Source organism: Podarcis erhardii (assembly GCF_964252035.2).
Source record: "Podarcis erhardii genome assembly, chromosome: 2".
Taxonomy (NCBI): Eukaryota; Metazoa; Chordata; class Lepidosauria; order Squamata; family Lacertidae; genus Podarcis; species Podarcis erhardii.
The window spans coordinates 72,542,988-72,561,742 of record NC_138498.1 but is presented as its reverse complement, the minus strand read 5'-3'; the positions used below and the strand labels follow the sequence as shown (position 1 = coordinate 72,561,742).

At 43.9% G+C, this 18,755-nt stretch overlaps 1 protein-coding gene across 2 annotated transcripts in view; it reads right to left on the bottom strand.

The window, feature by feature from the left end:
- Positions 1-18,755, bottom strand: part of SEMA3B (semaphorin 3B) — a 73,758-nt gene that overhangs the window by 49,336 nt on the left and 5,667 nt on the right. Inside the window, exon 1 of one of the 2 annotated variants that reach the window (XM_081851320.1) lies at positions 5,288-6,058. The exons of the other annotated variant lie outside the window; for it this stretch is intronic. The gene's annotated coding sequence lies outside the window, so the exon portion shown is untranslated. Of the gene's footprint in view, positions 1-5,287; positions 6,059-18,755 lie in introns of those variants that run through there. 2 annotated transcript variants of the gene reach the window in all.

Below are 18,755 nucleotides of genomic sequence, written 5' to 3'. Positions count from 1 at the left end.
TACTCAGACTCTTCCCGTTCCTCCAGCCCTGGCTCCTGCCTTGTGGGTGGCACAAAACCCCATATATTGCTGGCGCCCTTTCTTGGGCCAGCCTCTAGTCTCCTTGCCTCTGCCACACACTCACCAGAGCCCTGCCAGTCCCTGACAATGGATCCAATTTGCACCCTTCTTCTCCAGTAACCTGTATGTAGCTTTCTTTGTTTCTTGGCTATCTTTGTTACTTTATTCATCAAAATTCATATACACTCAGTTGACAAAAATGCTTCTAAGTTGCCAATTGTTGGCAGTGTACAAATCTCTCCTTACATTGTTCAGCACTCCCTAAACAAGAATGGAAGATGTTGGGACAGTTGCATTTGATGTGAAATTCAGTGAAGTCCAGGCCTGTCATACAAATATTGCTTTCCTACCCATGCTCCTCTCTTCTTCTTTTACTGCAGCTAGAACAAGGGTGGCCATCTCTTTTGCTGGCTTAGCTGTGCGTATCCATAACAGCCATGTCCCGTATTGGCAGTTGTTTAGTCATGTTTCTGATATCCATCACTGCCCTCTAGAGGCATCATATTTATCATGATGGCAAAAAATTTGGACAGTCTATGTCCCTGTTTATCACTGCCTCTGAAAGAAGGATGGGGAACCTTGGACTCTCCAGGTGTTGCTGGAATTTACTTCTCTAAACCAGATGTTGCTGAACTAGTGCCACAGATTCTCCATCCCTGGTCTACTAGAGAAGGGAATTGTGACTGCTAATTGTGACTATTTCACACAGACAGACACAGTGCAACATTCTAGGAATATTATGTTTTCTTCATATTTACAAGACTTTGACTGGAAGATGTTCTTGGAATAGGGTAGGCTGACATATTTTTGCTTTCTGAACCCTGAAGGCCAAAATATCTACTACAGCCACGTCTCTTCTATACCAAAAATAAGACACAGTTGCATGCATAAGTAACTCCGGCCTTCAGACTGCTGTGATTTGCCCTTCCTTGGACCTTTCTGTGACATTCCTGAGGTCTGTAGAAAGATGGAACTTTGGTATCATTCCAAGTAACATTTTGACAAATTCAACATGTCCTAATTGGCAGATCTTATGCTGATAACAGAACAACCCCTCCATAGTTATGGTCAAAGGCAAATTTAGGGGAGCATGACTAGTTCGGCCACTCTGGGCACGGAGCCTTGGAGGGGTCAGCAGGGGTCGCTACAACTATGATGTAGAATGGAAAGCAAGAGGTCGAGGGTGCCAAATTTTGGCACCACACAAGGCAACAATGAAATTTGAAACCCTGAGGTCCACCACTGCATTGGCCTGGTTCACATGACACTGTGAGCCAAACCTTGGCTTAGCAAGACCCTATGGGCTCCTGAAGAGCAGCTTGCTGCAGTTTTGCATTTTCCTGGTCCTCATGGCTAAGCCAGAATGTTTTTGGCCTGGTGGGTCTGATCTCTAATTCCCATCACCCCTGCTGGCCAACTGTCAATCATATGACATCATGACACCCACCTGACAAAGCTGAGCAGCATGGATGGAACAAGAGTCTGCTTCGCCAATGCAGTCCTCTCAGGGAGCACTCTCAAAACGCAGTGTCCAGCAGCTGGTGAGTGAAGGGTTCAATTCTGCTGGCTGCAGTGGTCTGCAGCATCCAGCAGAATTGAGCCATGCCCCCACCAATCAGCTGACATCACCCAGTGACATAATCTGATGGACACATGGACATGGTTTGGGGGAAATGGCCTCATGGGCCAGCTAGATCCTCTAGGCGGCTGCAAGTTTCCCACCTGTAAGCTGTCAAGTTTTAGTTCTGCTCAACACAGGGAGCAGCAAAGCACCTATGAGTTCCTCCCCCAAATCCCACAAGCTTGCATAGTCCTGCTAAACCAAGGTTTTGTTTAACATGCCATGCGAAGCAGCCCTATAGTGCCAGGGCTTACATTTCTATCAGTGATGCTTCTTTTCAAATCACCATCACTAATGGGAAGAGAGATTTATTTTCTCTGCAACTCAGTTTGAAATCTACACACTGGTGTTTTAAAAGACTTGATGCTATGATACTGCCAGGGAAGGAAGCAAAGCCAGAGAAACTGCTTGAAGCCTCTAAAAGTTTATTACTGTACATGGACTGGGTGACAAGGAGAACACAAGTCAGCTGGTAAGGCAATGCTCCCGCCTCCATCCTCTCCACAGATAAAAAGGAGGTGCCCTCCAGCAAATCTTGGGAGCAGAACAAACTATGCAGCACCGACTCAGCTTCTGTTATGCAATGCTCTGCGTTATAAAGGAGCACCCTGTGGACCCCATGAACTTGCCCATATTAGGTATAAGGAGACTGAACTGGAGTTTGCTAGTGCATGAAGAAATCCTGATGCAGGCAGCCTAAACCCATGTTTAGCCTTTTTATACTAGCTGAAATTAAACATGAGTAGATCCTTTAGCTGTTTAATTCATAAGGGTATAAATTTAAAATGCACAAAAAATAAAATAAAAAATCCAAACACACAGGAAACCAAAACTAACAAAGCAAAGATCAACAGAGACAAATGAGATGTTCTGCATTTGGGCAGAAACGACAGCAACCCTAAACCCAATTCCAGAGGTATTGGATGGGAGATCCTTGCCTCAGCAGTAGCATATATGAAAAAGATCTCAGAATTGTAGCTGATTCCATGAGCTGAACATGTATGCAGCAGCAAATAGAGACTAAGATGACTGCATTAACAGAGCTATAGCGTCCAAGTCACAAGATGTAATGTTTCTGCTACATTGTGCACTAGTAGGACCTCACCTTCAAGAATAAGACCTCACCTGGAGTACTGTGTCCATTTCTAAGAAGAATATAGGCAAACTGGAATGGGTTCAAAGGAGGGCAGTGAAGAGAGTCAGTGGTATGAAAAAGTAAGTCCTAGAAGGAAAAGTTGAAGGAACCAGGTACATTTAGCATCAAGAAGAAAAGATTGAGGGGTGACAGTGTGTGTGTGTGTTCATGGTAGCACTCTTCAAATACTTAAGAGCTCTCAGGCTGTGTATGCACCAGAGTGCTAATGTGCATATAGGCCAGACAGATCTGATTCTTTCATGTGCACACTTGTGCACATCTGCCCACACATTTTCAATTGAATCAATGTTCCCCATCCACACTAGTGGGCAGTGCTTGGTGGGATATATTTGCACTGTGTGCTGCTATCCCTTCAATTAGTACTTCCTCACATTCCCTAATTTCTAGAAACCTGAAGTCCACTGTGTACATGAATGCAGGTATTTGTTTACCTGTGCATGCAGCCATTAAAAAAATGAGATACATGTTTTCTGATAGACCAGACTTGCACAAATAGCAGGTAAAAAAAGGTGTGTGTGCTGCGCCCCCACTAGCAGCCCCCAGAGGAGCACCATTGGGAGCAGTTTTGACAATGGAACCAATTGCAAAGGCTTGGAGAAGCCATCTCATGAGGATGTTCTGCTTCTGAATTTCCTATTTGATGAAATTCCTGAATTGCAGGGTGTTGAACTAGATAATCCTTGGTGCCCCTTCCACTTCTACAATTCTAAGTTTCTATGAAGATGATCTGGTTCAGAAGAATGTTGCACTAGATGGTTTGTTTATTTATTTATTTACATATTTATTATTACATTTATTACTAGCCCTTCACCAGGAGGTCCCAGAGTGGGTTACAGTAATTTAAAATTCAGTATTTTAAAAAGTTAAAACAACTTGCAGGAATAGGGTGGGTCCCGACTCAAACACCTCTCAGACTCAACACATCTGTCTTTTCCCAATAGCTCTATGCACCAATCACATATGAAAGTTATAACCCAGGAAAGCTACTATAACAACAACTGTAATTGATTTTGACCCAGCAATGCCACATCAGTTTCTAATGCCAGGCCTTCCGAGTTTATAATGATACAGAAAATTAAATATAATGCTAACACAAGGAGAGGAAGGAAGCAAATTCTATATCCCTCCAAACCCCCTTCCCAAAATAATATGCCCGTCTTCTCCCGCAGGGGTCTGGCCTCCTTCCACTGAGGCTGGCTCCAGTGGCTTTGCAGAGAGAAGTGCTGACTCCAGAAATATACAGTCATTCTCCTAAAAAAAGGCTTCTAAGAACTTAGTGCACATTTAGAGCTGCAGTCAGAGACTGATTGCACGAGAATAGAGTGTTCAACTTTGCCTTTTCCATCTTTTCTTCCATGTGATGATAGCCAATGGCTGGAGGAGACCTGGTCCTCTTTCTCTCGGCCACAGTGGATACCCAAAAAAATCCCTACTGCTCTTTCAGAAGTAATGCATTAATTTGCAGGGAGAGTATGGCTTTCTAGTTGTGCCTTCTACTGTGCCCCTTTCAGGGCTACAAAATTCAAGAGCCCTGGTTTTAATGCCAGCTCCTTCAAACCTTACATGTTGGGAATGTTTTGTCTGGGTGTAAAGGCGAGGACAATGAATGACCTTAACCTTTCTTCCAGTTCACAACTGTGTAGATTCATAATCACTTTACAAGAGCTGAACTCTCTTCCGGGTCTCATATACAGTGGTACCTCGGGTTACATACGCTTCAGGTTACATATGCTTCAGGTTACAGACTCTGCTAACCCAGAAATAGTACCTCGGGTTAAGAACTTTGCTTCAGGATGAGAACAGAAATCGTACACCGGTGGAGCGGCAGCAGTGGGAGGCCCCATTAGCTAAAGTGGTGCTTCAGGTTAAGAACAGTTTCAGGTTAAAAACGGACCTCCGGAACGAATTAAGTACTTAACCCGAGGTACCACTGTATTCCTTAGAGTCTTCTAAGGAATCAGAGTCTTCTGCATACACTAGCTCACCAAAACCAAACAGGGGCACCCCTTATCACCACCCCTTATCACCACCCCTTTGCCTGTGCCATCATTAAATGAGATGATCATTAAAGAGTTCATCAGAGTATGGAGTGATTCTGCTGTGACCTAGCGATGCCTGCCAAGGGCAGAAAGAGGGTCAAAAGACTGTGTCCACACTGTGTGTCTGTGTGTGTGTGTGTGTGTGTACGATTCCTGCAAACTAAACATTTCCTGGCAAGCAACTTGTGGGAACAACTGCCTTTCTCGCCTCCGCTTCTCCTCCATGAGGACTAGGGGGCTGCAGAGAAGATTTTCCGCGAAGCGCAATCTAATGTCACAACACAGGAAAGTCCTCGCTCAAGCTTGGCCCGGATCAGCCCGAACCCGCCTGCAAAGTTGCAAGGGCGCTCTAGTCTAGCGACACATCTCCAACCACAGACGACGCGGAAGGGAAAACGCAGCAAAACTCACCTGCTTCTCCAGCTCGGGACGACCCTCGCTTTCCTTGCCGCCGCCGCCGCTGCCGCCGAAGGGGGGCGCTCCGAGCCGGGTGCTGGGGAGGGGGAAGCGCCTCTCCGGAGTCTCGCCGCCAGTACCGATGGAGGGTAAGATCCGGCTAAATTCTGGGGGTCAGATCCTCGCAGTCCCCCACGGGGAGTCCGTTCCCTGCGGCTGGTGTCTCCCTCCCCCGTGGCTGGCTGAGGAGCGAGGGGCTGCCCGGCTTCTCCTCCCCGCTCTGACTCTCTCCAACCCGCAGCGCCGGCGAGTCAACCCAAAGGGGTGGAGCTGGCTCGAGCGGCGGATCCGAAGTGGCTCCCGCAGGCGTCAAGAGTTGAAGACTCCCTGGGTGGGGCGTCGATCAATGCCGGGAGCCAGCAGAGGAGAAAGGCAGGAGCGGAGCGCGGGGCCCACGCCCAGCAGAAGCCGAAGAAGCAGCAAGCAGTCGCGCTCGGGAGAAGCGGGCCGCCCGGGGCAGGGAAGGGTCAGCCGCCGGCCTCGGCCACGTGCCCGCGCCCACCCGCTTTGCTCTCCACAACCGCGTGGGCTTGCCCGTCGCCCCTTTCCACGGGAGCGGGCCCCGGAAAACCGGAAGGACACTCACTCTTTGGGATGGATAGAGCCGGCCATGATACTGGCAGTAACTTCACTGCTCTCCAAGTGAAGTTAGCCAGTCCTTCCATGAGTTGGGGTTGTAGCCTAGGCTAGGCCTACGCCAGAGTGGACCCATTGGTGTTAACGGACAGGACTAACCAAGTCAAAACAAAACAAATTCCTTCCAGTAGCACCTTAAAGACCAACTAAGTCAGTTCTTGGTATGAGCTTTCGTGTGCATGCACACGAAAGCTCATACCAAGAACTGACTTAGTTGGTCTTTAAGGTGCTACTGGAAGGAATTTGTTTTGTTTTGACTATGGCAGACCAACACGGCTACCTATCTGTAACTAGGACTAACCAAGGTTCATTAATGTCAATGAGTCTACTCTTGAGTTGAACTGAGTTGCGACCCTGGATGCTCTGACCCCCTCATGCTATGCCCAAGCTTCCTTCTTCAAGGGCTTGCAAAAAAAGAAGAAGAGGTACAGTGGTACCTCGGGTTAAGTACTTAATTCATTTTGGAGGTCCATTCTTAACCTGAAACTGTTCTTAACCTGAAGCACCACTTTAGCTAATGGGGCCTCCTGCTGCCGCTGCGCCGCCGGAGCACGATTTCTGTTCTCACCCTGAAGCAAAGTTCTTAACCCGAGGTACTATTTCTGGGTTAGCAGAATCTGTAACTTAAAGCCTATGTAACCAGAAGTGTATGTAACGCGAGGTACCACTGTATTTAGAATTCAAACCGTACTGCAATAAAACATGTATTATAAGAAATAAAAGAAGCAATAAAAACACAAATGTTAAATCAGTATGAATATTTAATACAGGCATGCCATAGACCACCCAAATGAAGCTTGCGGAGGCACCATGAGGGAAGGGGGCTGGATGGGACACACAGGGCACCTGGGGAGTGTTCAGCTCTTCCAGCTTCTCTGGTTGGGATGTTACCCCTCAGGGTTTGGGTTTGTTTTTTGGTCAGGCTGTTTTTATACCAACCCCCTCCCCATACTTGCGATCCTAAGCTCCTGTCTCACACCTGTCCCTATGCTCCACTGCTGGCAGCAGGGGGCTGGAGGAGGTGCAAACACCCAAGCAATATTGCTCCCAGAAGGGCCTCCTTTTGCTACAGCTCCATGACCCCAGTATTTGCTATTTCTATTGTCCATTCTTGGGCCTCCTTTGCAAGAGCAAGGCGGGTGGAACAGGCTGCAAGGCCCTTTATGACCTTGCAGTCTGCTAACAGAGGCGCAGTCTTTAGCATGGGGTTCTGGGAAAGTTCATGGCTGCTAGTGCAGCCAGCTCTTACTGTAAGGCATTCTCTCTGCCTCCCACTCTTTCTCGGACAGCGGGGTTGCTCACTTCCCCCACTCCCAGCATCTTGTAGAACAGGTTACTGGCTGGCGATTCCCCCCAAGGGCCTGTGGCTTTCCTTTGCTCAGCTACCAGAATGCAACTTGACTTTAATGTATTGCACTTTAAAAACTGAAGTCTTTCCCAGCTGCTGGGAATCAAGAAGGCTATAGAGTGTATGCTGGTTTGTTTATTAATGAATTATTGGGCGGTGTGTGTGTCTATATTTCTGTAGGATCTCTACATATACTCTATATTGAGTGAGTGAGTGTATATACTCTATATATACAGATGTAAGTATGTATAACCCACTTTTATATAGTGTTTCCAGCTGTCCTCTTTCATGTAGGGTGGTATATGAAAGTGAAAGAGAGAGAGAGAGAGAGAGAGAGGGTACTCTCCAATGCATAAGGAGGTAACAAAGCCATATAATTCTTTACTGTCACCTTTTGTTTCTGTTGACTACCCCCTCAGCAGTGAGACATGGGGGGGGGACATTAATAACCATGCATCTGCTGTAATGCATACATATGCAGTACATATGCATTGGGAAGCAGCAGATAGTTGTGACTTTGGGGGGTGTGTGTTTTTAATAAAATAGATGCATATGAAATTCCCAGATGACTCTACATGTGATTTTGACATGGAAGGGGTCTTATGACGATGGCAGACACCACAGACTCAAGCATGTCATTTGGTATCTATAGTCAAAGTTGCAGGTCATATTGCCTTGTAGATGAAATGCCTAACTTGAGCCTGCTAACTGTGTAATGAGAACTCCCTGTAATAGTGAACTCGGGTGGTGAGTACCGATAGAAATGGAGGGAAAACAGCGCCACTGAGAAATGAGGAAGGCATCAGCTTGCACTTGGGGTTTGTAGAAGCACATTTAAACAAGAAACAAAAAATATTCTCTGGTTACTAAGCATGCTCAGTAACCAAAAAATGTTGATTGACGGATGTCAATTGGAAAATAAAAATAGAAAATGGAGCAGGGAGGGAGAGAATGGAATGGCCTCCTGGAGGAGAGCATGGCTGGCAGGTTCATGCTTGGAGATGAGATTACATTGCAGCATTTTATTGCAAGTCTCAGTTGTAAACATATCATAAAAACAATGACAGTTGGCCTTTCCTAAAGACCTACCCTAAAGACTTGTGATGGGTTGCAACATAGCTTTATCTCACATGCAGCCAAAACTTATGCATGACCCAATGAATTTTATGAATAAATGTGAATAGGAGTGCAGCCTTTATCTATTTATTTAGAAAAACTTGTATACAGCTTACCACAGAAAAACCCCAAAGCTGTGTACAACATAGAGAAAGACATTGAAGTCATCTTATATTAAAAAGGAATGCCACAGGTGTCATCAAAAATATAGGAGGACTGGAACTAAAACTAATGGGGGAAATGGTTGTGTTTTTAACAAATGTCAGGTGCCCCCTGTGGCTGGTGCCTCCAAAATAACCAAGGGTGGGTATTGCAGAGCATTCCAAAGGGTAGGAGCTACCACAAAGAAAGCCAGGGGCTTTCAGTTGACATAACCTCCATAGTTCTCACTGACGTTGGAAGAAGCAGTTGTTGTTGCAAATTGTGCTTCGTTTGAAATCAAACCTATGGTAGGAATTTAAAGACCTGATGCAGTCAAGAATTTTGCCAAAGGAAGACCTGGCAACTATGCATACTTAAGTGCCTTCCTCAACTGCAATTCATTCTGACATGAGTAATGTTTAATCCACGAGAAAACCAATCCACATAGTTGCATTACAGATACTCATTTTACATCTGTTTTATTTAAAGAAAAATATGATCAGATTGCTCAAATGTTTTGTTGCTGTTGTTGCTGCACCCCTATCCTCAGTAACGGATATTGACTCTGAAACAGGAGGTAGCATATTACTACAGTATCATCAAGACTAGTGTTCCAGTTACAGATAGGTAGCCGTGTTGGTCTGCCATAGTCAAAACAAAACAAATTCCTTCCAGTAGCACCTTAAAGACCAACTAAGTCAGTTCTTGGTATGAGCTTTCGTGTGCATGCACACTTCTTCAGATACACTGAAACAGAAGTTTCCAGACCCTTCTATATAGTGAGAAGGTGGGGAGGGGTATTACTCAGAAGGGTGGTGGGAATGGGTGATTGGCAGATAGCTGTGATGAGCCTGTTGACGACTCTTAACGACTGCAATAGGTCTTACAGGAAAAAGCAAGGGGTGAAAAGGTGAAAAATGGCTTTGTCATGTATAATGAGATAAGAATCCAAGGTCTTTGTTCAGACCAGGTTTTTCCATGGTTTTGAGTTTGGTGATAAGTTGTAATTCAGCAGCTTCTCTTTCCAGTCTATTTCTGAAATTCCTTTGTAGTAAAACAGCTACTTTGAGATCTAGTATAGAATGTCCTGGGAGATTGAAATGAGCAATTAAATAAACCCAGATGCCAACTTTGCTGCCACATACACCCGGACAACACCATTACTGGCCCCAACAACATCACACATACCATCTCGGGACTATTTAATTGCTCATCGTCTAACATTGTGTATGCCATAAAATGCCAACAGTGTCCTTCAGCTCTCTATATTGGACAAACAGGCCAGACCTTACGCCAAAGAATAAACGGACATAAATCGGACATCAGGAATCACAAGACAGAGAAACCAGTAGGAGAACATTTCAATCTCCCAGGACATTCTATACTAGATCTCAAAGTAGCTGTTTTACTACAAAGGAATTTCAGAAATAGACTGGAAAGAGAAGCTGCTGAATTACAACTTATCACCAAACTCAAAACCATGGAAAAACCTGGTCTGAACAAAGACCTTGGATTCTTATCTCATTATACATGACAAAGCCATTTTTCACCTTTTCACCCCTTGCTTTTTCCTGTAAGACCTATTGCAGTCGTTAAGAGTCGTCAACAGGCTCATCACAGCTATCTGCCAATCACCCATTCCCACCACCCTTCTGAGTAATACCCCTCCCCACCTTCTCACTATATAGAAGGGTCTGGAAACTTCTGTTTCAGTGTATCTGAAGAAGTGTGCATGCACACGAAAGCTCATACCAAGAACTGACTTAGTTGGTCTTTAAGGTGCTACTGGAAGGAATTTGTTTTGTTTTGATCAAGACTAGTGGCCACTGATATACAGCATGAGTCTGTCTACTCCCCTTCTAAAGCCATCTACGCTATTGGACATCACTACATTTTCTGGCAGTGAAAACCACAATCATTGTGTGAATAAGTGCTTCCTTTTGTCTGTCCTGAATATAAGCAAACAAACGTTGCTTACTGGGAACTTTTCAAGCAGTGAAAAGTTGCCTCAAGAAATTAAAACAGCCTCTGCTAAAAGATGCTCCAGCTACTAGCATGTTTTAAAATGGGCTAGTTGCATCAGCAGAAAAGTTAGACTCTCAAGTCTAGTCTGTATAGCTCTGGGCTGTGGTTAATTTAACCACAGCTTGTTTGTTTGTTTGTCCAAAACCCTGCCCAGTGGCTATAGTATGTGCATTGCCAACGAACTTTGGCCTGAAGGCATGATGTATTGTTGGCTTATGAACCTTGCTTTGTTTAGCTATGGCTTGCCAACATGTGCACACCTGGCAACCTTCATTAACCCTGATTTGTTTGGCTGTCCCACCCCAGTCACTCATCAATGTACAAAAGCATGAGGCAAGAGGAGGTAGAAAACAAATAAAGCCTTAGAGAAACAAACTATGGTTTATTTGATTGTGGGACAGTTCATGGTTAATTCATGGTTTGTTAAACAAACTACAGCTTAGTGTTATGTGCAGAACAGGCCTATGTTAAGAAAGCAGTCAAATGGTACAGCAGAGAGCAAACTATTCTCATAAAATCTGGTAATAAACACATTCATGGGATTTCTGTAATACTGGATAGAAATTATGCATTCTTTCACAGTCTGTAAATTGCACAATATGGAGCCTAATTGTGTGCAGGCTTACTCAGAAGTAAGAGTGTCTAAACTGAGTAGGACTTGCTCCCAGCTAACTCTGCATAGAATCTTAGCCTTATATATGTATAATTTTTATTTTGTTGCACAACTCTTCACAAATCCTAATTATGGCCTCAATGAACTTAATCAGGCTTGAACACAATCAGTATAATTTGAAGGTGTGCTTCAGAATGGTGTTTAAATTCAGCTACAAATTAGAAATGGCTACACAGTGAGCAGGATAAAGAAACAGGCGCAGTCCAAGTTTATGGGTGAAATGTTAATGTACAAAATTCTTCACTGATTAAAGTGAGATTTCAAAACGACTCTGCCAGAATTGCCAAGTTTACAAAAACTCAGTATTAGAAACCTGGCAAGCAGCAAAACCAACAGAGAATTTTGTGATACCATAAACACTGGCAGATTTATTGTGGCATGAGTGGGTTTCCTTTATTTATGGCTATATCCTAGGCTAGCAGCCTTGGCGAGAGCACATGAATCATGTGACATTCCCAACACAAGAACAGCTGACATAAAAAAGAGCTATCAGGTATGAATAAAGTAAAGTAGGTATTATGAGCGGTGGCAGTAGAAATGAGGTAATAATAATAATAATAATAAATAAATTAATAAATTAATAATAATAATAATAATAATAATAATAATAATAATAATTTATTTGTACCCCGCCCATCTGGCTGGGTTTCCCCAGCCACTCTGGGCGGCTTCCATAGAAACTAAAAATACACAAAAATATCACAGATTAAAAACTTCCCTGAGCAGGGCTGCCTTAAGATGCCTTCTGAATGTCAGGTAGTTATTTATCGCTTTGACATCTGATGGGAGGGCGTTCCACAGGGTGGGCGCCACTACTGAGAAGGCCCTCTGTCTAGTTCCCTGTAGCTTTGCTTCTCGCAGTGAGGGAACCGCCAGAAGGCCCTCGGCGCTTGACCTCAGCGTCCGGGCAGAACGATGGGGGTGGAGACGCTCCTTCAGGTATACTGGGTATAGAATGACGCTTTCTTTTCAAAAGTTGGCTTTCTTATTTCCGTTCTATAAATTACCACCTGCATATATGATAGGGATAATCTTGTTCGACCAAGGGTAGTGGTGTAGTGGCTAGACTGTTGGGCTCTGGAAACCTAGATTCAGTTCTTTGCACAGTCATGAAACTCACTGGGTGACTTTTGGCCAGACACTTTCTCAGCTTAACCTACCACAAAGGTTAATAGGGTTACATCGAGGTATAAAGGGGGCATATCTTATATACTGCCCAGAGTTCATTGAATAATGATTATTAAGAATATAAGAATGGCCTGCTGAATCAGGCCAGTGACCCATCCAGTCCATCATCATCACCATCACCATTTTATTTGTATGCCGCCTTTCCATAGTTAAAACAATGCTCCAGGCGGCTTACAACATGACAAGATTTACATAATTACTAACATAACAAAAGTCATAAAAAACAAATAAAACACATCAAAAGGTACACAACCAAATGGAAAACTATTTCCACATAAATCATAAAATCTAAAATGAAAAATACAACATTAATATCAATTACAATTTAAAATGACATAGATAAAAAATAAAAACAATTTTAAAAAGGAGCCCTCTCTGTCAAGCAGCAGCAGCAGCCCTTTATGGAGCCTGTCAGGACCCTGTCCAAGCCAGGTGGAGAGAGGCAGGGTAGGGCCCTTCAGGCTCCTAGCAAGCAGTCCTGGTCAGCAGCAGCAGCAGCAGCAGCAGTCCTTTATGGACTGCTTGTTCTCACAGTGGCCAACCAGATGCTTGTGGGAAACCAGCAAGCAGTACCAGAACACGAGAGCAATTTCCCCTCCCGTGGTTCCCAGAATCTGGTATTCAGAAGCATTGCTGCCTCCTGCTGTGGAGGCACAATGTGGAGGCTAGTAGCCATTGACAGACTTATCCTCTATGTAATATTGTAAATACTGTAAATAATAATTAGAATGGCTGGGAGGGTATGCTGCATCTACAGGTTCGTACAGGTGGGAACTGATGCAGTGTACAGGTCACTAGATGCCCCAAAAAAGGAAAAGAGAGAAAGGGAGATGTTTTGAGGTACAGGAGACAGCACAAGCACATCTTGAAGCTCCAGGCCAAGAGATAGGAAGAGATAGATTGCAACACCTGGAGAAAGCCAGTATGAGATTCATATCTGATAGATAAATAGTAAACTGCACAGGTTTCCCTCCACTTACACTCTTCCTCCTCAGCTGCCTCCCAGATGCTTGGCTGCCTCCCAAACAAATGAAAACAAAATTCTTTTGAAGCTTCCAATTTTCCAGCCAGTGCTGCCAAGAATAGCAAGTGCTGTCCAGCTTCAGGCAACTGGTGCTTTGTGCTCTCCACCTTTCTGCCTGTTATCAGCAGAGCCAAGAGGACACCAGGCAACCTCTGCACTGGCCTCACGTCAGCCAACATCCATAATGTGGTGGCGCAAGGGCATATTATACGGCCAGCTCAGCTGATGATGTCACTGTTTATTTGTATTTGTATTATTCATTTGTATTTGTATTTATTATTTACATCCTATTAATCATAGGTCCTCTGGGCAATCAAAGTTCCAAGTAGATTATAAAGGACAAAAACACAGTGAACATATCATAATTAAATTTAGAAACAGAATAGATTTTTAAAAACCCTACAGCTACGCTCAAAATTACCTAGTCAAATGGACAGCTAATAAGAGGTAAAAAAAGTAGAGCTGAGAGCAACACAACCGCAATAAAAGCAGGCAAAAGATCCATATCAGTCTGACATAATGTTAATTAAGAATGAAAGAGTGATAAAATAATGTTAAAAAGACCTGGAAGCAGGGGTGAAACTAGGCTTTATTTTAACTGGGTCAAAAACCCAGTTTGGGACCCCCCCCCCATTTGTATACACACAGAGAGAGGCTGGGAGTCTCAGTGGTGACCCTCTGGAGGCTTTGCCCAGGGCAAAAAACCCAACAACCTCCCCTGTAGTTATGGCACTGCTTGGAATAATAGAAGGGCCAGATTCAACTAACTGCAGAAGCCTGCACTAGGACTTCCACTCTACTGCTCCCCTTTTTGGGGGGAGTTGGGAGAAACCCCAAAACATTGTGAGGGGGTAGAAATGGGAGATTGTTCTGTTGGGCAAGCAGAAATATTTGCACCGATGGGACGTTTGTAACAGGGTGATGTTAAATTTCTCCTGACGTCTTTGCCTGGCACAAAAAAGGCCATCACTATATGCTTTTTTTAAAAAAAAAAGTAGATGAGTTTGTTCTTTGTTTTTAAAGTGATTAGTAACAACAGCGTAGACACCAGGCAAGCCTCTCTTGGTAGAGATTCCATAAACTGAGGAGAGGGCACCACTGAGAAGGCTCTTCTCAGCTCTTAAATAACAAACTCTAGTCTTCTCTCTGTAAACAGCAAAAGTGACTTTCTCAGCTGTTTGAGATAAAGCTGTGGAAGATGGAAAGTAATGTTATTCTGGGATTTCAAAACAAAACAAATTCCTTCCAGTAGCACCTTAAAGACCAACTAAGTCAGTTCTTGGTATGAGCTTTCGTGTGCATGCACACTTCTTCAGATACCTGAAGAAGTGTGCATGCACACGAAAGTATCTGAAGAAGTGTGCATGCACACGAAAGCTCATACCAAGAACTGACTTAGTTGGTCTTTAAGGTGCTACTGGAAGGAATTTGTTTTGTTTTGACTATGGCAGACCAACACGGCTACCTATCTGTAACTGGGATTTCAAAAGAGAGACTCCCATATCTAAGGTGCTTCCAGATGGATGTTTATTGTGAAATCAGTGCTGCTCATGCATGTAATATTTTTTCATCATCCAAACAACACTGTAATGAATGATCAAATGCTGGCCCCTACTTTTTATATATTTAATCTGGAATTTCCTCTTACCATGGAAAATCTGATGAGTAAAAACAAGCTTGTTATACATTTGCAGTCACTGCTAGCGTGGAAGCTCATTAGCACGTGTGTGTGTGTGTATGTGTGGTTTGTCACACGTATTGTGACATTTTGGTGGTTGGCTCTAATGCCACACCCCTGCTTCCAAGGGCTCACCTAGGAGCACACCTAGCCATTTGTTTCCAGGAGCCCAAAATATATGAATATGCTTATTTTCACTAACTGCTGTGTGCTAGAGGCATGTTTGAACTTTAGCAACCTGGTCAGAAAGAGCTGCTCTCACAAGTCCTTGGTAAGGTATGCATGGGGGATTACTTCAGGGAGTAGGACTGCAGTACGTACAGTGGGACTTAATTTTTGTTAAATTGAAAATACCAAGATGTTGTGCAAGGCCTCTTTATTATTTTTGGGCAAAGCCTTGGGAAAAATATCACCTTTGTGCAAAACTGCAGTATTTTTTTTTTTTTTTAAGAAAAAAACTAATATGGATATTGCCTCCCTGAAAGCATGGGAAACGTAAGTACATTTGGTAACATTTGCTCTTGCACTTTTGTGCACTTCCTTTATAATAAATAAATAAATAAATAAATAAATAAATACATGCATACATGCGTGGTCCAGAAAAAGACAGTGAAGGACAAAAGAGGAGTGAGTGAGGTATAGGAACAGCCCCCCCCCCCTCCACACCTCCGTACACATTCCGTCAGGCTCCTCCCACTGATGTGGACAGCAGTCAGCAGAAAAACAATGAATATCCAAGACTGAAACACAGAAATGTGTTGAAAGCTAATATTCCAATTGCACATACAGCGAAATCAGAACTGAATGAACCATTTGTGATGTGAGGCTCTCATCTGGAAGCATCCCTCTCCATTGGGAATCAATGGTACTTAACACTGATTTTATGCTTTCTAGCATGATAACCATAAACAGCATGAACTCTGTTTTCTACCAGCAGTGCTCTGCAAAAAACTTAAGTGGTAACTGGTCCTCGAGACTGAAACTCCCTTCTGACCAATCTCTTTTAGGATATGAATAAAGATTTACATCTGCCCTGGGAAGGAAAGAAGAGCCCACTGGAGTAGCCTTCATCCCATTGTTATACTTCAGTATTTATTTCCTACTTGTAAAACAGGAGTAATAACGGCTTTCCACACAATACAGTTGTAGGAAAAAAATACGTAACTATTATCCGCTATCATTAGTCTTGATAATAATGGGAGTTGTAGTTTGTTAAGGGTGCTGGGAATTGTAGCTTGGTAAGGGGCAAGCTAGTTTCCAGGATTCTTGGGGGGAAGCCATGTGTTTAAAATGTGGTGCGGATGTGACGCCAGAGACGCAGTGGGCAAGATGTTTATCTTTATTTAATTTCAGTTGTGTATCCTACCTTTCAGCAGGAAATTCTCAAGGCAGCTTACATTCACTTCATAAAAACCCATAGTTTAAGAACACATTTGTGAACAAAATAAATGAGCCCTTTTCTAAGCAGCTGAGTCTGTTCTTCAACTTGGCAGCCTGCCTGGGGGATGGGTTTCTGTCACAGCGGTGCTGGTCATCAAATCCACATGCTGGAAGTCAGTCATGTTAGTGGTTTGTTGGGTCATCCTTCCTTGCAGGCCTTGTCATTGGTCGCCTTTGGCAAGCAGCCCGGAGGGATGTTCTTATATGGAAGCTTTTATTATTATTATTTGGGCACTTGTGGCAGCATTGAAAAGCTCATGGAAGCTGACAGCACTTGAGGAAAATGAGGACAAGTGGGTGGGGGAAACTCTTGAAAGCCAGCCTGTTTGTCTTTTCCATTATGAACAATTATTTAAAGCAGCATTTTGGTCTAGTATTCCTGTACCCTTCAAGAAATGCTCTGGTGCCTCATGCACCAGCTTATTTTATCTGAGAGAAGGGTGAGCAACAGAAGCAGTGCCTTATATCCCGTATTTAGAATAGTTAGTGAGGTCATCCTCTCTGGAGCAGGGAGATGTAAACACTTCCCAGCACTTCACCCTCTTGCTGTCTTGGCTCCTGTGTGTTGTTTAGGCTGTGGGTAGCCTGTTCCGGTGTGAAAGTCTCCTGTCTTCTTCTCTGAGCAAAACACACAGCCAAGGTCAGGACCAACTAAAGATAGATAAGTGGAGCTTGGAGAATCTCTCCCCATATAACAGACCTGTGTGCTGATTAGTCCAAACGTAGCATAACCTATGTAGTATAAGTAGGATTAGTCCAAACGTAGCATAACCTATGTAGTATAAGTAGGATTAGTCCAAACGTAGCATAACCTATGTAGCCAAATGACATGACAGCATCACAAACTTCCCCATGCTGATGTGCATGTTTGTCGTGGTCATTTAAATAATAATAATAATAATAATAATAATAATAATAATAATAATATGCACAATATGTTGAAGATGGCAAGGATATAGGAACTTCCCATTTCCTCCATGTTTGTTTATTCCTCACTTTCTTCTCTTGACCTATATCCTCATTCACACAGATAACTTCATGTACCCCCACAGCAGAGCGGACCTTGTTGATCTTCTGTAATATGGCGCCCTGTCCAAAATTTGGTGCCCCCAAATGGATCTTCTCAATTTTGCACCTTCTCAGCTTGGCCCCCTGTGTGGGAGAGCTACCAGCACCACACTAAATCTGGTGCTGCCCATAGGCAACAATTTAACAGAGTCTTATAGGCAACAAGGGACGCGGGTGGTGCTGTGGGTGAAACCACAGAGCCTAGGACTTGCAGATCAGAAGGTTGGTGGTTCAAATCCCTGCGACGGAGTGAGCTCCTGTTGCATGGTCCCTGCTCCTGCCAACCTAGCAGTTCGGTAGCACATCAAAGTGCAAGTAGATAAATAGGTACCGCTCTGGCGGGAAGCTAAACGGTGTTTCTGTGCACTGCTCTGGTTTGCCAGAAGCAGCTTAGTCATGCTGGCCACATGACCCAGAAGCTGTACGCCGGCTCCCTCGGCCAATAAAGCGAGATGAGTGCCGCAACCCCAGAGTTGGTCACGACTGGACCTAATGGTCAGGGGTCCCTTTACCTATAGGCAACAAAGGTGTATAGTGTATAGTGAAAGGTTCAGCGGCCATTGTATGTTTCCATTTCTAAACAGACTTGCAGACAGAATGATTTCTTAGTTCAATGGGGGTTACTCCCAAGTAAGTATCTAGGTGACCTGTTGATTTTATTGCATGCTAGTGGTTAGCTGCTGTGAAACAAGATAAGTTATTACATCACTGTAATAAGCAGGCTCGAGCATTTACATGGTCAGCCTTCCCCAACTTCAAATAGCACAGATGTTGTGTTTCCTTACCACTAACTGCTACAGTTCATGAGTACAAGGCCCTAGAGACAGGATTTGGGCGAGATGGATAATCAGACTGATCCAGCCCAGCAGTTTCCTTTAAACCATGTCCCACTTCAGCCAGCTTTGCCAGTTCCCCCTTGGGGGAGGGAGGGGGGGGAAAGCCTCACTAGCCTCCAACCCCTGAATTAAACAATGTACGGTTTCAAAGTATTCCAGATCCTGTTGCGGATCTTCTCTGAGTCTTCAGGGACAGGTCATTTCATTTATGTACAATTCAAAAAACATATTAGTACACTAAATCTTGTTA